The following is a 4,232-nucleotide window of genomic DNA, read 5'->3' on the forward strand; positions in this document are numbered from 1 at the left end:
AGAGTGAGCAAAAGGAGAGTCAGCTGCTGGGACGATTGGTGCCACTCACAAGAACAGTAAAGCCAGGTGTTGTGACGCATGCCTTTGATTAAGCTTAGCTCTTGGGAAGCAGACGCAGGCAGATTTCTGAGTTTGAGGTTAGACTGGAACATAGTTCCAGGCCTGTTGAGGGTTAAATAGTGAAACTCTGTCCCAAGAATAAATAAACAAAAATAAATACATGAGGATGAATGAAGCCCTAGGTTCCCCCCTGGTACACACCTTTAATACCAGCACTTGGGAAACAGCCTGGAGGATTGCAAGTTGAAGGCCATTGTGGGCTACGTGGGTGTTGGGACTAATGAGTCCTGGCCTTCAGCTGCTCTTCCCTCCTAGCACCTTCTAATTGAAGTTACTAGAAGCTGTGCCTAGTTTAGAGGTTCAGAGGATGGGGTTGTCACCTGTTGGCCATTGGCTGCAGTGTATTTAAGTCTACATGGTGCTATTAAAGAGGGGCTTTTGGTACCAGTGTTTGAAAGTCCGTGTCTCTGTCTGTCTTTGTGTGTATTCTCAACCTCCAGCCCCTTGCCCGAAGCTCGCAAACTGGGGTCTAGTGCACAGAGTGCAGACCAGGCCGCGGCATTTGGAGGTCCACACAGGAACTAGGGAACACTGAGAAGTCACCTTCGGAAGTTGAGGGTGGATTGGGGTATGTGTAATCCTGACGTCCTTAGCTCGGTTTTGGTTCCAGGCCGTGCAGGCAGCAAGTGGAAGTCCAACTGAGAAAGAGGGGTAAGCGGACAGGGTTGTCCCCGGCCGGAGGGGACGTACAGGGGAATTAAGATGGCACACCCTCTGAAACAGGAGGCGGGAGGGTGAATTGATGGCCTCCAACAGATAGAATGTATCCAGCTCAAAAAGATAAATGTGTACAGATGCATGATATGTTGATTGTGTTTTGTGTTCTGGACTGGAGAATGACATTTGATTCTAGGAACTGCTAAGAAAGGTATTTTGACTTTAAAGTGTGGGCTTAAGAATTTGATGTTTTCGAAAAAAGTTTCTGCTTTTGTCTCCACAGACGATGAGAACCTGAGGATTTGTTCGAGATTCAGGTGGTTTGATTTACCGAGACCTCCTGAAATGTTGCCGTAAATACACCTAAGAAAGCAGCGTCCCCGCTCAGCAGGAAGTAGCCAGACAGGTAGACAACGCCCAAATTCCCTAAAGGATTGTTTAAGTGGGGCCCCTTCAGTGGTTCCAGAGCAGCAAGCATGCTTTCCTGAGTTCCGCTCCACTCCATGCACCAGTTTGGACCCAGAACGAATGCAGCTGGGGCTAGAAGGCAGCTGGAGCAGAGCTTTGCTAGGTGGCTGTGGTGGAAGGCACATTGTCTCAGCCCAGTCGGTGCCTAGCCTGGCGGGTGCCACAGCAGTGCCAGGAGTATCAGAAGGTCTGTGTCGGTCTGTCTCTGCGTGTGTATTCTCAGCCTCTAGCGCCTTTCCCTATGCTCGCGAACTGGGGTCTAGTGCATAGAGCGCAGACCAGGGCCACAGTGCGCGGCAATTGGAGGTCCACACCAAGAAAGAGAACGCTGAGAGATCGCCCTTAGAAGCCCCTCCAAGAGAGGTAAACGGACAGCGTTGTTCCTGGCTGACGGGGACATATTGAGGAGTAAAGATGGGCGGTATCTTTTTCTTGGTTCAGAAGAGTCGGACGATAGGGAGGAGTTTGATTTAGAGCTCGTGGAGGATAGTGAGGAGGATTCATCAGAAGAAGAGGAGATTATACGTTAAGGAATTAAGAAATCTCTTTAGAAAGCTGAGAAAACGTAGAGTAAAAAGACTCACATCCAACTCCCTCGGCCCCACCAGCTTATAATAATGAAGGCTGGTGGTCTCAGTTGAGTAGAGGCTCTGGCACTGAACAAAACAAGGGAGTTTGTTTCCGTCCTATACACATGGTTGCACCGGTGATGGAGGTGTCGGACACCAACAACCCAGGGCAAATAATTCACCAACATTTTGCAATAGAATTTAAAGTAAAGAAATGAAGCAATTAAAGGAAGCTGTAGCTGCATATGGGGCTCAAGCACCCTTCACGTTGGCCATGGTAGAATCTTTCTCTGCTATGAATTTAACACCAGTGATTGGCAGCAATTATGTCATGCTGTCTCATCTGGGGGAGATTATCTCCTATGGCGAGGGGAAGATCAGGAAAATTGTAAGCAAATGGCCCAGTTAAATGCTCTAGCGGGTCAAGTTCAACGTAATTTAGATATGTTAACTGGGGCTGGGGCTTATACTGATTTGCAGCAACAAATTCTGTATGATCCAGGAGTATTCGCCCAAATAGCTGCAGCTGCCACTAAAGTGTGGAAGGCCCTGCCTAACAAGGCAGCTGGAGATCAATTATCAAAAGTTCTACAAGGACCATCTTCCAACATTGATTACATTCACAGAGTTTCTCTCCAGTGTGTTCTTTTATGCGTTTGAAGATTACTGTGATATGTAAATGATTTACCACACTAATTACATTTGTATGGTTTTTCTCCAGTATGTGTCTTTTCATGCCTTTGAAGACTACAATGTTGTGGAAAAGTTTTACCACACTGATTACATTTGTGTGGTTTCTCTCCTGTGTGTGTGTTTTCATGCCTTCGAAGACTACAAGGATGTGCAAAAGCTCTTCCACACGGATTACCTCCATAGGGTTTCTCCCCAGTATTCTTTCACTGACATGCGATGGCTTCACCATGTTGAATATTTTCATCGGGTTTCTCACTATTATCAGTTCATGCCTTCCACTTCTTGTCCCCAAGGTATATTAATGTTAACAAGAAATAATATAGTATTATAATAAGAAATAACTCAGACACAGGAACTTGAATCTATCTCACCCTTTCATTATCCAACAGAAGATGAGCAACTGCTGGGGATGTACTCCAGAGCTGCCTCGTTGGCTTGGGTATCAGCCATCATACCACTGCCAATTAATACCGTAGCCCAAATGGGAGACTGGGTCCAGTGGTGACTGGGGACCCTCTTGCTGGCAATCTTAATGCCTGTTGCCATGGGCATTCATTTCTGAATTCTGTATAAGCTCAGACAACCCATGAGAATGCAGCATATGGTCACTTAGCAAGTCCTTCTGAGCCTGTTTGCCAGTAACTTGAACGTACTCCAGCTTTGGTTGCAAATACTGCACCAACTATGAAGATTTCTCCGTAGACGGGCAACTTCTGCGGAAGAGAACCTCCCAAAAAGGGGTAAGGGTTTACTCTTCTGAGAAGACCTAAGACAGGAGGGTCTTCTGTTTTATAAAAAATTTAGGGGAAGATGTTCAGCTGCTCTTCCCTCCTAGAACCTAAGAGGTTCTAGGTTATTTCTTATAATATATAATTTCTTAATATGATACCTTGGGGACAAGAAATGAAAGGCGTGAAGAAACTGATATTAGTGAGAAACCCAATGAAAATATTCAACATGGTGAAGCCATCGTATGTCAGAGACGACAACGAATACATGGAAGGACAAATACTGGGGAGAAGTCCTATGAATGTAATCAGTGTGGTAAAGCTTTTACACATCCTTGTCTTCGAAGGCTTGAACACACACGGGAAAGAAACCCTACGAATGTAATCAGTGTGGTAAAGCTTTTTCACAACATTGTAGTCTTCAAAGGCATGAAAGAACACATACGGGAGAGAAACCCTACGAATGTAAGTAAGGGTTTACTCTTCTGAGATGACCTAAGACAGGAGGGTCTTCTGTTTTATAAAAAATTTAGGGGAAGATGTTGGGACTAATGAGTCCTGGCCTTCAGCTGCTCTTCCCTCCTAGAACCTTCTAATTGAAGTTACTAGAAGCTGTGTCTAGCTTAGAGGATCAGAGGATGGGATTGTCACCTGTTGTCCATTGACTGCAGTGTATTTAAGCCTACATGGTGCTAATAAAGATGGGCTTTTGGTACCAGTGTTTGAAAGTCCGTGTCTCTGTCTGTCTTTGTGTGTATTCTCAACCTCCAGCCCCTTGCCCGAAGCTCGCAAACTGGGGTCTAGCGTGTAGAACGCAGACTGGGGCCGCGGTGCGCGGCACATGGGAGGCCAACAGGAACTGTGCATAAGAGGTTTTTGTGGTATCAGTAGGAAAAAGTGGGGGCTAACAGTACAAACGTATCTTCGGAGGCCCTGTGTTTGAGTCTCAGCACTCAAGTAAGGTGACTCACAGCTCCCTGAAGCTCTAGCTCAGGGA

The sequence above is a fragment of the Alexandromys fortis genome, unplaced genomic scaffold (genome assembly GCF_014885135.2).
Source record: "Alexandromys fortis isolate MF-2015 unplaced genomic scaffold, M_Fortis_MF-2015_v1.1 scaffold_58, whole genome shotgun sequence".
In the NCBI taxonomy this organism is placed as follows: Eukaryota; Metazoa; Chordata; class Mammalia; order Rodentia; family Cricetidae; genus Alexandromys; species Alexandromys fortis.